This window comes from Pyrgilauda ruficollis, unplaced genomic scaffold, assembly GCF_017590135.1.
Source record: "Pyrgilauda ruficollis isolate IOZ18807 unplaced genomic scaffold, ASM1759013v1 scaffold5, whole genome shotgun sequence".
NCBI classification, from domain to species: Eukaryota; Metazoa; Chordata; class Aves; order Passeriformes; family Passeridae; genus Pyrgilauda; species Pyrgilauda ruficollis.
In genome coordinates this window covers 9,372,444-9,391,912 of record NW_024526599.1, presented here as the reverse complement: position 1 = coordinate 9,391,912, position 19,469 = coordinate 9,372,444, and the positions used below count along the sequence as shown (strand labels likewise).

Below are 19,469 nucleotides of genomic sequence, written 5' to 3'. Positions count from 1 at the left end.
GTCAGATCAGTGGAGTTTTCAGTATGTATTTTTGTAGCATGGGCAAAGATAATGCCCCAACAACCCCGTGTAAATAAGTAGCATCATGTTTATAAAGTCATGTTTTCTTTTAAAATTGTGTAGTGCCATCCATGTTGTTTATAAAGTGCCCTAAGTTAGGGGAAAAATAAACACAAAAATGATTACTGAAAATTATGAAGACGTAAGTAGAGTAACATATTGAAGAAAATACCATTGAAGTGCCTAGGGTTACGAAAAAGCTGATGAATAAAAACTACCAAAAGAAGATTTTAGGTGGTACAACAAGATATCTTCTTCCATGTAGTGAATGATATATTGACATAAAATAAATATGGCAAATCAGCTTTTCCTATTGAAACTGAAGAAAAAAAATACATGTATTTAGCAAGGATATGACTGGATAGTATGGCAGGAGCTTGGTATGACATAAAAAGGGGTTTTATATTGAGCTCTGTATTAGTAGCACACTTAGCCACATTACTTTGACTGCTTGGTGTACAAGGATTGATACTGCCATTTTTTTAAAATCTTCTTTAATGTAACTGAGTGTTTTCACCCAGAGATATGCCTAACTCTGCTAGTACTTTTAGCCTTAATTATTCTTTGCAGTGAATATAGGCAACTGTTGACTTTGGAACATCTGTCCAAATTTTGTCTTGTCAGGTGTTTCTAATAATGTTAACTTTTTTTTTTAACTCGATGGTCTCCAGTTTTGCATATACTGTAGTATGGTAAGTAGACCCACAGAAGCAAAGAACCTCGATTACAAATTTAAGGCCAGGAAAAAAGCAGTATTTACTTACCCTAATGTCCTGTGTTACATAGCCCAAGTAATTTCACTACCAAGCTCTGGATAAAAACCAGATTCCTTAAGACTCTCAATCTGATGTACAGATATTGGGCTGATCCTTAAAATATGGAAGTTAAGAAATCAAGCATTCAGAAATGATACTTAAAATTTCAGCCTGATGCATTTACTGGTCCTGTTGTTGCTACACAGTGTGATACAGCTTTGTACCTGCATGCTCATGTCTTGCACCTCTTAAGTGGAAGGGATTTTCCATGAACCATGCTTGACTTCAAGGGCAAAGAACTTATGAGTCATTATACTTGTGTTTCAGTCATGTTTCAAAGTGCAGAATAGGTGGTGAGGGCACAGAGCTACAGGAAGAAAAAGGAAGGTAAAGTTAGTTTATACTTTAAGTTATGTATACTGAAACATAATCTCTTGTTTCTGTGTTTATTTTTAAATAGTCACGCTTTCTAACTTGAAGAAAGTAATAGTATTGAGTGTAACAAAAAAAAAAAAGTTGCTAAAAGTAAATTTTTTGCACAAAACCAGCTATTAAATATTTAATGAAATAGGAGTGATGGATCGATACTGTAGCATTGTCATGTCTAATGGAATGTACCCTGAAGAGAATACCTGAAAAGAATGTTACACTTAGAAGCCTGACTACTCTTATTCAAAGACTTCTTTAAGGGAGGTCCCACACAGGTTTTCTATCTGTGAAACTCACAGAAAGGTTGTGTATCCCCCAGAATGAGCACACCGTGCATCTGTTTAAATCCTTAAACTTGATTCTACTTTAAAATGTAAATCAACTGCTTAATCTGTAATGTTCTGCGGAATAAGCTGCAGAGATTACATGTAAAGTTTCAATGAAGTTTCTTCCATGCAAGCTGTCACAGTACATTAAAGAATTAAAATCCCAAGTGAATGTGTCCCTGAGCAACCTGCTATGGTTCACCCTGCTTTGACGCATAGGTGAAATTAAAATTATTCAGTTGTTCATGGCAACTTGAATTTCTCTTTCTCTGATCCTGTAAAATGCAGATGCTGATAATTCCCTGAATTAAGAGGAGCTGGTTGTCATTGCTTTCAAGTTCACATCTTCAGGTAGACTGTTGATAAACTTTAGAATGTCTTCTGTGTTTAAGGGTTTGGTAGTTTTTGAGTATTACTTTTTTGGGGTGTTTTGTTGTTCTGTTTTGTGTGGTTTCTTTCTTTTTTGTTTGTTTTGTTTTGTTATGCTTTTTAAGGTATTTTGATTTGTCCCAGTGATGAGCCTAGCACACAGCTTTTTGGTAGAATTCTGTTGCAGCTCCAGTGTCAGCAGTGCAAGTATGTGCTGCGTATACACACACACATAATAAAAAATAAATGAGACAACTCTTAAAGTTATTTCATATTGTCCTAAATCATTTTTGTTTGTAAAGAAAAAGAAAATAGGCTTTTGGATTCTGTCCAGTATTTCCTTCTTGTAAACCTGAATATTGAGCTTCTTTGTCTGTGTATTTCTTGTGACAATTCTGTTCAATGTGAGCAGTTGCTAAGTGGGTGCCTTAACTTATTTATTCTGCTTCATTTTCATATTCCTTTTTCAGGAAAAAATATTTTCTATTTAACTATAATGCTCACAAGCTAAAATGCAGATTATTTTAAAAAATAAAACGTAACATGATCTACATAGAGGCACATGCTCCTGTTAGTAATGTTGCTTATACATGTATGTGTGTATCTGTGTACCTCATAACAAAACTGTCTAATTTGTCATATTTTACTGTGGAATTAAGTAGGCAATTTGAAAGAAAAGCTTATTTGTTTAAGTATAATGAATATGTGTATGGACTTTGGTACATAGTTCTGAAACAGGACTTAGATGGTTTCAGTAGACTTCTGAAAAATAACTGGCTTGGTATCTTATAAGCAGGTAGATAAGAGCAATTTCTTGGATTTGTGTGCATGTACATGGCAAGCCATCAAACTGTTTAGTAAACCAATAATTTTCACTGGCCACTTTAGACATCTCTATAGTGAAAATCAAAGCAAAGTGTACTATTATAAAATTGATATTTTATTCAAAAAATGTGTTGCTTGTTTGTAGTGTAAGTACTTGAGTGTTTAGTGAAGGTTTCTTTCTTGATGATGGCAATAATATACAGTAGAATTCTTTGTATTTGCCTTTTATGTGTGAGAACTCTGTGAAAAGTGCTTGTCCACATTCAGATGTCTGTAAATATTCCAGGACTAGTCTTAATATTTCTGTATAAGAAGGAAAACTGCAGTGAGGCTAATGATACATCTAGTGGGAGGACAGGTATTGAAAAGCACTTTGCCCCAGTACCTGCTTTAAAATCTGGAACTGAGCTCCAGCTCTGAGATAATAAATTTCTTAATATCAGCCAGAGCTATTCAAACAGTAAATCTGCATGCAGATGTGCATCCACATTGAAAGGTCAGTATTGTTTCTTCCTCCTCCTTCACTGTAAAGTGAAACAAATAAGGTTCAGTCTCTCATTCTCTGCAATGGAAACTTAAAGATGACGTAGTATAAAGGGACCTGGGGTAAAAAGCCAAAAGAGTTTTAACAATATGGGTGTCTCTTCGACAGGATATTATGATTAAGTTGAAACATGTTGTTTGCCACTTTTAGAGGAGGTGCAGAATTGGGATCTGGAAGGTCACAAGAGAGCTCAAGTTTGCAAATGAGTGGCTGCATTTCATCCTGATGTAGCTGCAAGCAGTACTTTCAAGCCAGAAAGAGCATAGGAATACAAGCTTTTCTTTACTGAATAGATTGAATCATAAAAAGGCAATCAAAACCCAAAATCAAAAAAATCAAAATGTATTGAGTAGAGATTTGAAATAAAGACATAGTTGGCATCATAGAACAGTTCTCCTCATAGTTTTGGTCTTTTGATTAAGTATTATCATACTTAAGTATAGTATATCATATAGTAGTATATAATTCTTACAATAAAAAAGGATTTCTATGTGTTTCATAATCTCATAGAATAGTTTAGCTTCAGAGACCTTTTAAAGGTCTTCAGGCCAAACCTCATGCTATAGCAGGGATGTCTTCAAGCAGACTAGGTTGCTCGGAGTCCCATCCAACCTGGATTTGAGTATTTTCATACAGGGCATCTGCCACCTCTCTGGGTTACCTGTTCCAATGTCTCATTACCCTCATTGAAAGAAATTTCTTCCTTATATCTAGTCTGTATTTGTGTTCTTGACAGTTTAAAACCATTAACCCTTGTCTTATCACCACAGACATACTTGTTGTGCTTCTGTTCTTTTATAGGCCATTTTATTATTATTTAAGCATGTTAGCTATCATACAAAACATCACACATGAAATGCTTTATTAGCAAAAATTGTTGGGCTGTAATCTTAAAGGTGTTGTGTGTGACTGAAAATAAGGCTTGTCAATGCTGATACACTGTATCACTTGGAAATTGGCAGGATGTTCATAGGCTCAGCTCCAGTATTCAATCTATGCTGTAGAAGAGCTGACTTGGCTGTATTCTAGGGCCTGACAGGCAAAAAATAGATCCGTGGGGGTTGGTGTGTTTTGGGTTTTTTGTTTGTTTGGTTGGTTTTTTGCTTGTTTTTATTTTAGCTATTTTAGAGGGTAAAAAACTGATTTTTTAGGTTGTGATCCTCATTTATGTGCTACAGATATTTTTTAATCCCAAACTTGGCAATCTGTTGTAATACTGGATATCTAGTGCATTGCAATAAGAAAGCATGGACTTAGCTGATTTTGCCTCTTGTCTCTCAAGAAATGTTTAGAATATCTTTGCAAAGTGTTTGCGTGAGAGGAGGATGAGAAAATAATCTTAAACTGTGAAGACTAAGACAGGTTTTGTTGCTGCTTTCAAACTGCCCTTTGTGGTAGTTTAGAGAAGGTAGAGCCAGGCTGTTCTTACTGATAGGCAGGGATGGGATTTAGAGGTAAAGGACATGAAAGCCCTAATTAAGTGAAATCAAAACAATTTCTTGTGAGAGTAGACAAACAGTGGAATGGCTTGCCCAGACCAAGAGTTGGAATCTCTGTTCCTAGAGATACTCAAAGTTTGGCTGGGCATGGCTGTGCAACTTTTGTAATTGGACATGCTTTAAGCAGTAGTTAAAACTAGAGGACTTCCAGAGGTTGTTTACAACCTAGACTTATTTTATGATTATATGGAAAATTAATATATTAAATAAGAGACTTTGCTATACTTAAAAAAACACTAGGGAGTTTTTAAGACCTTGTTCACTAAACAGTTTGTGATAGTATTTTGTGTAATTTCTGAATGTAAATTGCAAGCTTTAAGTACTAGATCTGGTACTGTTCTTTTGAGGAAGTTTACAAGATGTTCACTTCTTTCCTAAGTCAGAATGTGCAACTGTTCATTATTTGCTAGCTTATTTAATCAGCATGGTAGAGGAAATACTTGAGGGAGAATGATACAATAAATAAGTAATTTTCTTTTCAGATATAACACAAATGATACATAATTACAGAAGTTAAGTTGTGGAATATGTTTGAGAAAAATTATGTGTATTTATGTGTACCTTACCACAAACCTATAGATCTGTGCACTGGTTTACAAATCTAGAAATCGTTGCTAGCGCCACTACCAGACTAGGAAAGTTGCTTTCTAGTCTAGTTAAAAATAATATAGAATGGAGGATAGACAAATTTTTTATATCTTACAACTGGAGTCTCCTTGTCTGTTGTGGTTGTCTTACTGTCTCCCTTTATCAGTCTGCACAGTAGTTTTGATGTAGCAATTTCCCGATCTCATAGGAGTAAATAAATGTGTTCCTGTGTTGATCATCATAGCAAAGAGTAGACTAATTCTACCTCCTTTCTTTTATCAGTAGGATTTTTTTAGAATTACTCAGCAGGGCAGCTTAGAGACATATTTCTCCTCTGAGTCTTTTAAATGTTTTAGCACTGATGCTGCTGAGGCAACTCTCTTTATTTTTAAAAGAATTTTAAATTTCACTTCATAGTGCCAAGACGGGGTGCTGGAGGAAAACACAATCTCAGGCCAGTGAGGCTGGTGCAGTGCTATCCACTTTTGGATTTAATAGCGTTTTTGGAGCATCTCATCTAAAATCTGAGACACATGCTCTAGTAGAGGATTTAGGACAAAATGTAATTTTTTCAAAGGCATCATGATTTTCCCACAGTATTTCAAGGTCCATAGAGAAAGCTGGACTCTGGATGCAGAGACTTGGCATAAGGATTCAGATCCCATCTGACCTCACAGTGCAAAGCAGACAGGTTCTCTCAAGCATTTAAGAGGGAAGATTGTTGTTTCAATGCAGTTGGTCATAGCTGTTGACCTGGAAAACATTTTGCTTTTTTTGCTTCTATCACCAAAGCAAACTACACCTGATCCTGACAAAATATGACTAGTTGAGAATGGGAACTCAATCTATCTTTAAAGTACCACTGAGAAGAAATGAACTGAAATGTTAATGTACTCAAGTGCCCTTTCAGGCCATTGTTTTTCTTTTCAGCAGAAGGAAGGTGGCACATGTAGGCCATTAGAAACAAAGAAAGATAGTCTTCAGCTGTGATTACAGTTCATGTATAAAGTCTGTTATTACTGAACATTTCCATAGACTGAAAAGGGGAGTTGGCACCTAGTCTTGAATGTTAGCTGTAGTTATTTTTATTGTTGAATTCACTGCAAAGATTTGGTATGTTGCTTTATTTTTGTAACTAGCACATTGACAGCCATGACATTCTGCTGCTGCTTGTTTGTCACTGTAACTAAGACAACTCAACATGCAAAGTTTGTAGGTAAACACACAGTAAGGGCACTAAGGATTTGATCCCTGGTCTTGGTATGTAACTTTTTTATTGCAAAACTGACATGACAGAGAAAGGCAATGATATGAGCAGTATTTTAGAGATTAGTTTTATGGGAGATCAGGATTTTGTAAATTGTCAATAGCACTGTATCTGCTGCATTGAGCTGTCATTCTCTGTAAGTGTAGCTGGTTCTACTACCAAAGTGCATCTGGTTTTAGTTGCTGTGCTCTTTCAGTCTGCTTGCTAGCTTCAAAACCTGTGCTCTTTACACCACAAATTGGAATCAGATATTAATGTCAACATCTCAAGGAAGTGTCAGCCAAAGAGGAGATGCAGACAGAAAGTCTGATTCTTCTTCCACTTATATAGTATACTTCTTTCACAATCCACATGGAATTAAATTAACAGAACAGTTACCCATAATGTTTTCTTTATAATCTTGTTTCCCTATTTGAAAATGGGAGGTCTCAGCTGCTTTTTTCCAGATCAGTCTCCTCTGTGCCAAGCTTTACTTGGGCAGGGAATCTACTGGCAGACACATATAGTGCCTTGCTGAATTTGACATGCCATATTTAATAAACTGTGTTTAGAAAAATACTTCATTTCTATAGCAACATCACTGAAATATGGAAAGAAGATAATGTGTGTGATTAGTGATAGAAGTATAACTTAATGTTGGTCATTTAATAAGGCAGGTTATGCTACTTGGTATTTCCTCACGAAGTAAGCTCTGAATACAGATCCCCTGAGTTACACAAAAAGCAGTGGCAACTAATTCCACCCTCTTCCATCTACTAAAAGATCAGTAATTATTTTTAGTGTTTGAGTTTAGGATACTATGAAAAATTCAACAACAGGCAGGCTGAATATGCTCAACAAATTGTTGCAATTAGTTGTATGTCAAAGTCTCTTTTTCTGCATACTTTTAAGTGTGTCTTTTTTTTTTTCTTCTTATACTGATTAAAATTATGGTGAAGCCTGGTCCCAAGGTGAGAAAAATATTTAGAAAAGCCTTAATGGGCTTATGTGGATTTTGGGTCGAGTCTGTGGGGAAATGTTCCTGAAATGTAGGCTTAGAAACTTGATATAGGAAAATGGAAAATGAGGTGAGATGATTTTCACTGGATTTTTTTTTTTTTTGACAGAATAAGGCAGTGGAGGTTCATACAGGAATGTAGACTGGGGTTTAGAGCTGCTATAAAAAGAACATTTAATTTGATCTTCTATCATTTTAGCTTAGTTTAGGCTTTTAACAAAAATAAGTCTCATTAAAGTACTACAGAAAATTTCTGAACGAAAAGGACAATAGCTTTTTGTGAGAAGGAATAGAGGATTCTGTGTTTTGTCATCCTTAGTATAGAGCAGTGCATCAGGGCTTAACTCAGAAACTAAGAGTGAAAGAAGAATTAGGAAGAAGCTGAAGTTCACAAATTGCCTTCTATTTGGAAAGATCCCCAAATAAGTTGCACTATATGTTGTACAAATGATTAAAATTTGGCAACATTGAAATTAATCTCATTTTGCAAAGGGCAGGAAACATCAGATTTTTAGTGCTCAGCAATAAAATTCTATTTTAAGGCAAATTGAAGACTCTCACTGTTTTTGAAGCACAGGGAAAACTCAAGAATGCAGAATGCAATTTCCTAATTGGATACCAAAAGGGCTCATCTTCGTTTTCGGGGTGTGTGTGTGTATGTGTGCAGAGTTGTGCCAGTTGTAATTGCAGCTGCTAAGAATTTAGCCCAAGTAAAATAGTCAAGTCTTTGTTGTTAAGTCCCTCAGAAGTAAAAATGCTTCTGACAGCATAGTCTTTTCTAATACACTGCTCCTCTGTGAGTTCAGCATGGACTTGGTGTGTCATGTACTGAAGCATCCCCAGGGTTTCCTGCAGCCGGTGGGATTACCCTTTGTCACTCATCCTGGCAAGGTCTGAATCTGCTAGGTTTGAGATTAAAGTCCATAATAACCTGACATAAGACCTGAAGGACTGAGATAACAGAATGTTCTTGTGGATGGGAAAGGAGGGTGATGCTAGGGCTATAGTAAGGTTGTGAAAGTAGCATGATGTAATTTCTTTGACTGTTAAATAACATGTCTTGGCCATGGTATTTTATTGTAATAGTTCACAGATATTTGGTATTGGCAGTTTGCAAATAAGATCCAAACATTGTGGTAAACATAGCTTTTTAATTTTAATGTGTATAAACTACTGCTTTAGTCAAATCAGTGAAAGTGAGTTAGCATTCAAACATTTACTTTGTCTGAAAATATTTCTGCTGATGTTCTTGAGACGTGGAGAAACCCTAAGGACTAAAATAAGAAAAATGTAACTTCTAAAGAAAAAACAGTGAAAAAATTTTAAGAAAAAATTCAAATGATAGAGACTAAGAGTAAAGAGTAGGTGATTAGTTAATGAAATTTGGAGACAATGATAGAGTCCATTAGTGCACATTATAAGATGCTGCTGTAGCAGGGATACCAGCCAAGAGAGTTTTTTTTTCTTTCAACAGTTTCTAGTCTTAAATATAGGGTAGTTTTTCCTTCATCAGTTCCCAGCACAGCTAATGAGACTTTCTTTACTTGTGTTTGGTCTTTGCTGACATTTGTTACCCTAGAGCTTTGTCCTGTCCTGTTTCACGTTCAGGATGTCTGCTATCAGAGGATCTTATACCAATGCTATGGAAACCATTTGGGAATGGGCTGCTTCTTGATCCTTGTTTTGCTTTTCTATAAGGGATGCATTGCAGGGCATCTTACAGCGCCACACGCTGAAGTTGATTGGAGGTTTTCATATAAAGCAGGAATTTCACAATATAGTGCATATGAAAACATATTTCAGAATAATGCATCACTAAGATCTACAAGAAATGGGTCAATTACTTTGAGATAAATTTGATTGCATGTAAGAAAAATTCCTACAAGAAATTCAGGACTTCGTAATATACTTTTTTATTATCCTGTGTGAATTAATTAAAAGAGTAGTGCTGGTATTTCTAACCTTCCATTTGTGCTTAAAATCCTGTAGATTCCTTTACTGATCTTTTGAATGCTTTTATGTATTCTTTAGGCTTCGTCAGTAAAAGTTACTGCTTTAGGGTCTGAAAAATAATGCTGTCTTATGGAGCCCTGCATATTGAATTGTTCTTTTTCTGAATAGCTGCTGTTGTTTATGATGAGAATTAAGCCAGTCTTTGCTCTTTCCAAAAATGAATAATGATTTTATTTTCTTTAAAACCAAAATGGAAGACAACTCTTTTGGAAGAGAATCATTCTTCAGTGATTTCCCTGAGGAAGACTATTCTGATGTAGCAGATTTGACAGATAACATATAGTGATTAAAAACAGCCATAAAAAACACATGGTACCAAAGTGTGGTTTTGTGCATGTTGTCACCTCTGCTCAATAACGACATTAAGGATGATGTTAAGGTTTATATCTCTGTATATATTTAGGAGAAAGAGAAACCCTCATTTTCTTTTCCTCACTTGCTGAGCTAAGATGTGTGTAAATAAGCAGATGATGCCTGGTATATTTACAGGCCTAAGAGAAGAGCACTGTAGGAGCTCACTTAGAAAAACTTTAGAACTATTCCCAAACATTTGGACTAAAACTAGGGCTAGATCAGCTTATCTGAAAAACAAAGGATCAGGAGGGCAAAGCAAATGTGTCACATATACAGATTATTTGCTATATCTGGCAGTATTAATAGGGGAGGCTGAACCAGTCTAAACCTTTTTTGCTGCTGCTGCCCTGTGGTTAGGAAGCCTACAGCTGCAGTTTGAAAGACAGAGGAAGGCCACTGTTTCTCAGCTATTTTGTGGATTCTGTAGATGCACAGTAAGTAGGGTGTTTTGACTTGTGTTTCTCTCTATCATATCCTGGTTTTCTTGGTATTTTTAATACATGCTAATGAATTAAGATACAGAGTATCCTAGGTAATATTTACTTCATGGGGGTTTCTTACATGTTTTTCACCACACATGGTTAAGATATCAAAAGAACCTTAACTCTCCATAACGCAGGCTTAGTGGCTGTGATTTCTTTAAAATTAATTTACTTTTATTTGGGATTCTTAAACTTCACTGTCAGTAGGATTCAGCCTGAACTTCTTGTCTTGTTTATCCACCTGGTATCACCATCATGCACTTTACTTGAAACTGTTGCAACTCACTTGCCTTAACTTAGCATTGCTTTTGTCAAGGGAGGAAATAATTAGAATGTACAGTGTTGCCAACATTTTTGCTACTTAGTGTTTGCAGATACAATAATAAAAATGTCACAAGACAGGTGTTTCTGAAGGCATGAGGAAAAAATACTTGATCATGGACGTGCTAGAACTAGTGTTTGAAAAATTGGAACATTAGAAAACTTCTTGAGACAGCAGCCTCTGTTGATTTGTCTGAGAAATATTGTGGTGTTATATTAATCTCCACTAATATAAACAGAGCTTTTCTTGGAAAGGAAGTATCTGATTAGGGGAAAGTTCAGAATAGATAAATAATATAGCAATATTGTAAATTTTAGACTTAAATTTCACTTTAAATATAATTTGAATGAGCACAAATCTTATAATTTTTTCCTGTAAAGACTGGCATGTTTTTGAAAATAAGTTACAGTTGTGAAGCACATTCTTAAGGAGGTATGTACTTCACAGCTACAGGAATTTAGGCTACTAAAGCCTAAATTTCTTCTTAAGCACAGGGGACATTTGACTTGCAAATATTTTTTTAAGAAATGAATCCCGGTTTAGTTCTGTTTAAACAAACAGACTAAGATATGTCAGTGAAATCCCTTTAATCTGCAGAGTAAGTATTTCTTTTTGGTGAGACACCTGGTCTTTTCCAAATGTATCTAATTATTAAGCCCAATTCAAAAATATGTTGCTTGCTGAAATGTGTATTTTCCCAAATCACTATAAAATACCATTACTGTACTAAATCACCTATCAACCTGAAATCTGTATGTGCTTCTTCTGTCTTGTTCTTCAATTTGCTAATTTGTGATTTTCTATGGTTGACAAGAAGTGTGGGAATTTCTTTCTATCCTACCAATCAAAAGGTATGACTGAGTTACTTAGAATATAGTTCTCTTTTTCTCACCATCCTTATTTTCTCTTGTGTTTATACTTCTTCTCTTATTGACAATATACTTCATGACATCTTACATCAATTCTTTAACTGTAGATAGGAATTATTTTCTTAATATCTGTGTAGCACTCTTGAGCTGAGATTTTAACTACTTCCCTCTGTTAAGTTCCAGACATGTTGTATATGTGTGCTTTTCCCTCCATCCCATTTTTTGTTGGCACATCGGTTCTTACTTGCTTTGTAATGACAATAGCAAGGTAATTCCTCTCTCATAATATTTTGAATTCCTTAATTTCTTCCATTTTGGAATGTTTTCACACTAGGGTGTTCTTTGTCTCCATGGCAGTGAAGGGTAGACTAGAACATTGTCCTGAACCTTAGTGTGAGAGACTTTTTTTTTTCTCCTACCAAAATTCTGTCTGTGCAACTGGTATGATATAGTAGATCTCATGATTGTCTTTGTAATTAATTTTCTCCAGGTTGGAAAACAAGCAATCCAATCAAACAAAAGCAGTATCATCAAAAGTATAGTATCTGTATTTGTAAGTGATGCTAGCACATGCTGAAAAGACATAAATTTTCACTTTTCTGAATGAAAATTCATGACTATCACTTTTTTCCCCCTCTTGCTGTGGTCAGATATGGTTGAAAAAATGTTTTCCAAAAACTGTGTGAGAGCCAAGGCCTTTTCAAATCCTTTTTGACATTTATCAGACCTTTAAAACCTAGACTGTTACTGTCCTTGTGCCCTCCGTGTGTCCTTCATATCTTACAGGGCTTCTGTCCTGAATATGACAAGTTTTTATTGCTGCATTATACAAAAAAAAAAAAAAAAAAAGAGGCTGGTGGAGGGAGAGAGAAGAGTTTGAAAAGACAAATTACATGAGCTCCTGTCATTTGTGGAATAGTGCAGCATTTGATACAGAAGGTTCACACACCCCCATTGTCTCCTTGTGCACAAAACACTTGTACACTTCATTGCACAAGCCTCTCTGGCTGGTCATTTGTGGGTCTCTGCACTAAGTATTCCTTTCTTAGCTTTTATCTTTTAAGATGTTAACTGTTTATTCCAGTTTCCAGAGATCTCCTTTATATATTTCACCTTTTTTTTTTTTTGACACAAAGCATAGCCTCACAATCATACTGCCATTCTCCTTCAGCATACAAGGTACATTCCCTCCAGCCCCACATATGTGATCTGATCTCCCTGTATAGTCTGTTGCTGTTTTCTGTTTTGCTCTTGGCTGTCAGTGGCACTGTATGCAGAGGATCAGGGAGTATTTTTTGCCCTTGTTGCCTTGGGCTGGTGCCTTAGTGAAGTGGCATCTGAGGAAGTGGAACAGTAACAGGTGCATGAAATGCCTGAGCAGGCATATGAAGGTCTCACAGATAGTCTTTCACCTCACGTATGTCATCTATTTTCTTTTTTGTTCTCCTGTTGTCTGGCAAATGGCAAATGTGTTTTAAGGCCTTCTTCACAAGTTGAGTCTTGAAAGCATAATAGGAGGAACATGAATAGAACTTTTTGTATTTATAGTGAAAAGATGGTCCATTATTTCTTTTATCCATGATGAGAAATATGAGATGCACTTTTAAAGAAACAATGTTTTAAATTTTACCGGGATTTAGAAGCTTATAGTGTTTGTGCTTTGATATTAATTCCTTCCTTTTCAAAACGTTTTTCAGTGTTGTCTCTATATTTCTGAATATATGCTTTAGTGAGCATTTGGTATTTCTTGACAAGTGATTTCAAATACTGTGCTATTCAAACTTGCTGTTAGTAACGCTGCTAGTACCAAAAAGACACCATCCACAGAAATCTTACTGAATGGGAGCTGTGCAACAGAGAGGGCTGAAAAGTGGTGGCTCCCAGCCCAGTTTCATCAATGGTACTAGAAACACGAGGCAAAGGAAGGGAGCGGGATAAACACTGGATGTGGGGAGCTGAGTGCCAGAGTCACTGGAAGCAGCTATTGATTCTAATAGTGCTTTGCCAGCCCCATGAATGCCGGCCTCAGGGGTGGCAGGGCCCAGGAGCTGGAGCTGGGCAGGAAGCTGACGTGAGGCTCCCTGCAGGCTGGCACAGGCGGCAGAGCAGTGTCCCAGTGTCCTGTCACCTGTCACTGCTGCGCCCGCTCCTGCGGGCTGCCTGCCGCGCTAGCAGCAAAGGGGCTGTGCAGCAAGGCCCTGCCTCGCCTGCAGGTGCTTATGTCTTTCTCTGCCAGAGGAACAATGCTTATATTACCTCTGGGATGGCTCATTATTTTGGAGATTTTGTGGTGTTGATTCTTTGAGTTACTAAACTGATAGTTATCTGGACTCCTTGATTTTCAGAAGTATTGATGTGAAGGGCCGCTGCCTTTGTCTGTGTCTGAGTACTTTGAGCGCTGAACTCCTGGTGGTTTTGGCTAAACTAATTATGTTTCTAATGGGACACTTAATCTGCAGTCAAAGCTGGCGGAAGTCTCCATTTTGCTGGTCTGTAAATATCTTCTGGGGCTTGTTTTCTTTAATTTCTTAAGTATAATAAATGTGGGGTTTTTTAATTTTATTTTTTTTTTAACTGATTCACTCAAGAATGCTTCCTGCTCTGTGCAGTTCTTAAATTTGGCTTTATGGGAAGCAAAGCAGGTATTTCAGCTGGTGAGAAAAGGGAGATCCTGTTGAGAAGAAAGCATTGAGCCAAAAAATTTCGAGATGCAAAGTCCCTGCCCTCCTGGAACTAGTTTTGTTCCTAGTTGTACTACAGACCTGAAGTTATGAGACATCACATAATGTCTGACAACCTATTGCATGCATCTGGGACAATTAGTAAAAAATGTGCTAAGGAGCACAGGGTCCATGCTGGCTTCTTGCCTTCACAGGTGTTCTGAGATATGTGAGATGCTGTGATTGTAAATAGAGTTCAGGGGAGTGTAGTATCTGCCTTATTCTCATGTGTGCACTGTCCTGCATTTAACAGGCTAAACTGACACTCCACATTTGTACAGCAGAGTGCTCACATGGCTTGTGATAGATCAGATGCCTGTGCACTTCAGCAGAGATGGAAACCAGCATCTGATAGGCAAGTGAGTATCCACATGCTGCTGAACAGCAGGTCTGCATCCTGGATGAGAATTGCAGACTGGCTCAGGTATCAGGTTGAGGAATTTTCTCATACATAGGCATAATGTATATTGCTGGTGCAATTTATAGTTCCTCAGTTATGATTTATGTTTTGGGGTAGTACTCTCATTAGATGTGTGTATCTTAGTTACTCTGTGTTTGCTGTCTCTTGTGGCCCTCATTTATTTAAGGAAACTACAGTATTTAGGACTGGTGGATTTCCCATATGATGGCAGCTTTGTTGTTGTCTCATCCTTTTATTCCTGTAACAGGTCTGCATGTGACCAGCAATTTAAGGCTTTGTAGGATAATGACAATCTCACTGTCATTAGACTGAAGGTCCTGGAGAAAATACAAGGAGAAAAAAATTTCTGCACATGTTTTGCGCTTTCTTTTTCTGGCACTGGAAAGAGGTTGGTGCAGAGGCATCAGACTCTCCCCCAGCTGTTTGAGTGAGACTTAGGATACAAATATCTGTTACAGTCACTGGGGAGGTTTGGGCAGATGAGTCAAATCCTCTGCTATTGGAGTGGTGCAAAGCTGTGAGGGGGAGATATTTGGGGGGCTCAAGTTTGCTGCAGAAGTGAGCTTGAGGCAAGGGGAGATCTGTGGTGTGGGACAGTTGGCTGAACTGAGCTGGCTTGTTGAAGTGGAGTGTGAAAATAGCTCAGCTACCAAATAGCAAAGACCTAGCCTAAAAGAGGTAAAGAGCTTTCGTGTTGGATGAGAAGCAGATGTGTGTACTTGAGATGCAGATAGAAGAAATGGAATGGAAAGCCCATTAAGAACTCCTTGAAATTAAAAAGAGTGAAATGCTCAATAGGAAAACAGCTAACAGCAGTGAGGAAAAAAAAATCTGAATCTAATACTGTAGATTTTAAGTTTTTAGGGAGCATGTGCAGCCAGAAAAACTTTTGCTTCTAAAATTGTCAAGTGCAGTTCCATGTCCCTCTATATATTGAAATATGTAACTCTTCTTTGTTAAAAACAAACCAACCCCTCTGTAGGAATAGTGCAGTAAAATGCACTTTTTGCATTATGGTAAGTGATATAAAATCTGAATGGAATTTTGTATGGGCAGAATTAAGTTTGCTGTTGAACAGTATTCAGGAAATTATGTCTTTCCTGCTTTGGCAACTGTTAGAAGTATTGTTTCTTGAAAAGTTATTGTAAATGAAACCTGACATTGTGCAGACTTCTTCTAAAATTGGTAGTTTGTAAGTCACATAAATAACAATATCCCTGTGCTGCAGCAGTGAAATTGATTTTAATAAAACATAAAGATAATTATAAGTTCAGAAAACTGCTTCAATTTTAGTGGATTCTCTGTTAAAAATCAGCTTTTATTTTAATATATAAGCTTTTGTTGTGTAGGCCATTCTAGAGCTAAAATGTTGAATACAAAACAAGGGCTGAGTTTTCTCTATCCAAGTTTTTGGGTCAACTTTTGTCTGAAAATATTTGTGAGGAAACTTCCTTCCTTGCCTGTGGACACCTGCTGTTCTCTGAGTCACTCATCAACCGTGTATCACAATGTTCTTAGAATAGAGATTCCTGTTCAAGTGATGGCAGCATCTACAGAAAATGTTGCAGAGGCGAGATTGGTTAAATAATGTAACAAACGTGCTACAGAGGAAAGAAAAGCAATAGGGTAGTAGCTTCTGTGGCTGTTGAAAGATGAAAACTTCCACTGCACAACTACATTGCCATGTATGGGCTAGGTTTTGTGTTGTTTGATTTTTTTTCCTTTGAGCTTTTTTATTTCTTACCATACTTAAATGTGTATTTTTTAAAAACTTGCGTAATAACTCATTTTTAACAATAAGAGACTACATATAGAAGAGTATTGAAGTCCAAGAAGCAATAAAAATGTTCAAGGCAGAATATATTTTTTCCTATTTTTTAATATCTTTTCTCATTACCTGCTGTTTTGGTTCTTTTATAGGGTTGTCAGGTTTTCAGACGACATAGTTTCTTTTTTTATAGTAAGAGATTTCCAGGAAAAAAAATAAAGTTATTAGTCTCAAATTGCATATATAACTGTAGCATGAGCTTAAGTTCTTAGAGACACTTCATCACTGTGACCCTGAATGAGCATAATGCTTAAACATGCATAATTTTAAGGCATGGATATTAAACTCATTGAAATCCATCTTCCATGGCTATTAGAAGTGCTTTGTGTCTTTCACAGAGACACTTGAAAGAAATCCTGGCATTTCACATAGTTTCAAGTAGAGCAGTAAGGATGAATTTTGTGTTTAAAATGTATGAATACTGTTAGCTGGAAAATGTTGCAAAAGTGGTAAGGTTACTGTTACAAATCTGTGACTTTATTGTGCTGACTTTTACAGCTTGCCCTTTAACATGCTCAGGCAAAGGCCAGGAAACCCCTGAAGAAATTCAGGAGACTTAGGCTCTGTCCTGAGATCCTGAGACACTGACTTTTACATTTATGGGTTGCTACAGGATGCTTTGCCTAGAGACGCTGTGATGCTACCCAGCCTTCACCGTAAACTGTGTATTCCTTCATTTGGTTTTTATACTGAAATTATGGAAATGAGGCTTTGTAAGTTATATAATGATCTTGATTACATTCTGCAGAGGATATTGAACATTATTATAATCAAACTTACTGACTGGAGATCAGGAAAGGTCTGAATGTAAGAGGAAGCCAGGCTCTTATGCAGAAGGTTAAACAGCTTCAGGAATATTTGTAAAATTGTGAAACTGTAATTTATTGAAGCAATTTCTTTACATAATCTGACAATTGATTAACAATTTTAATTGTTTGTAGAGGCACATAGGGGTTTTGTTTAACATATCCAGTAGTGGATTTTATTTAAGTAGCAGCTGATTGGAAAAAATAATTCTTTGGGAAAATCAGTGTAGGTACATATAGTTTATGGGTATTTATATTTTGTATTTATAATAGAAAATTCCATGCAAACGATTCAAATCATACTAAAAAGAACAAAACTGTAGACACAACCTAAAAAGACAACAGAGGGGTAGGCATACTGGGGAGAAGAATACAGAACAAAATACTGTTGTGTTGTGTATAGATCCATAATGCTGCTTTGTCTTGAATGCTCTGCACAATTCTAGTTGCCAAGAAAACAGACTTGGGAAAGTTTCACAGGAGGGTAACAAGAAAGGTAGGGAACTGCTTTGTAGACAGAAGTCAGTCAGGAAGACTTCTAGCAATGCCTGAGGGATATTATATTTGGGTCTGTGAAGTTGTCTGCAGTATAGAGATGAACAAGAATTGATTTATCTTCTGGGTGGTTTCAGGCCAACTTGAGAACATATAATTTATACAAGCCCCTCTTGTACATTCTTCCTTAAGCAAAATGCAGGGTGCTTTGACTTAGAGGGGATATTTGTTACACTCAGGATGACTTCTCTTTTGTTCTAATAGCTGAATGTTCTAGATATTCTAATTTTTCACTATTTTCATAACAACCCAATTTTCTGCATGGGCTCATTGTGAATGAACATTGTTGATTTAGTAGACATAGAAAGAGAATCTACCACTTCTATGTTTTTCAAGAATTTTAAGTTTTGCCACTATGGTGTGACTCCTGGAACAGCATTACCTTACAACTGGTTCAGACCTGTTCAGAACACCCCTGTAGGAATAACATCATGGTAGCTATTAGCAGGAATGTTTGAAAAATACCATCATAATTGTAATTTCTGTTTACTTCTTGTGTGTTTGAAAAAAATGATATGCTTATGTGTATTTTATTTTTTTTAAAATATAGTAATTAAAAAGGCAAATCACATATACTGATTTGTAGATTGTTAATCTCTGCAGCACCAGAGTAGAGCAATGGTTAAGTGTTGGTACAGAAATACAGTTCTATTTTGCACTTCCAGATTCTGCTAATTTCTGTCTTTGTCTTTCAAAGCACAAATTTTCATAACAACATTTTTAGTAATAAAATATAATCAATCAAATACAGTTTAGGCTGCAACCAGTTTTTTTTTCTCTTCTTTTGGGGTCAAAACCCAACAAGTGTTCTGTACTTGCAAAGATGTATTTGATGCTTGATAATTTTAAAATTCTGACTGTGGGGCTTTGACAACTGTATGAGATTTACATTTTCTCAGTAGTTAAAATTTGTATACATTGATGGTTTTTTACAGTGATCTTTTAGCAAGTGGGATGGAACTGCTGGATTTGACAGTACACCCACTGTGTTTTGTTAAGTTTAATTTATGCAGACTTTAAAATGTTTGGTACAGTCTTTTAAATATTTTGTTCTAGAGAATAGTTAGATGGATTAAGACATAATAATAAACAATTCCAGCCATTTTTCTGTGACACCTGTTGTCTGAGATGTGCAGATCAATCTATTGTCTTGGCTATGAATTTGTAATTTCTTACCAAATTTCTGGTCATCTTGGAAGCAATAAATTTAATTCAAGTTTTTCCTTCTTGGAATTGAAGCCTAATACAGCTGATGACGTAATGAGGAAGATATTTTATGTTTATAAAGATGATTTGTAAAAAAGAGAGCTAATTAGACTAAGTTAAATATCTTAGTGATGCGGTTAAAACTACATAGCAAATTATTTTTCTGAAACTAACATATTGTTTAAAATAGCTGTATTTTATTTATGATGACTTTGAAACTTTACTTTGGGAAAA

At 36.2% G+C, this 19,469-nt stretch overlaps 1 protein-coding gene across 3 annotated transcripts in view; it reads left to right on the top strand.

Moving 5' to 3' along the window:
• SPOCK3 (SPARC (osteonectin), cwcv and kazal like domains proteoglycan 3) overlaps positions 1-19,469 on the top strand; it is a 160,479-nt gene that overhangs the window by 39,457 nt on the left and 101,553 nt on the right. The gene's annotated exons all lie outside the window — the stretch shown is intronic.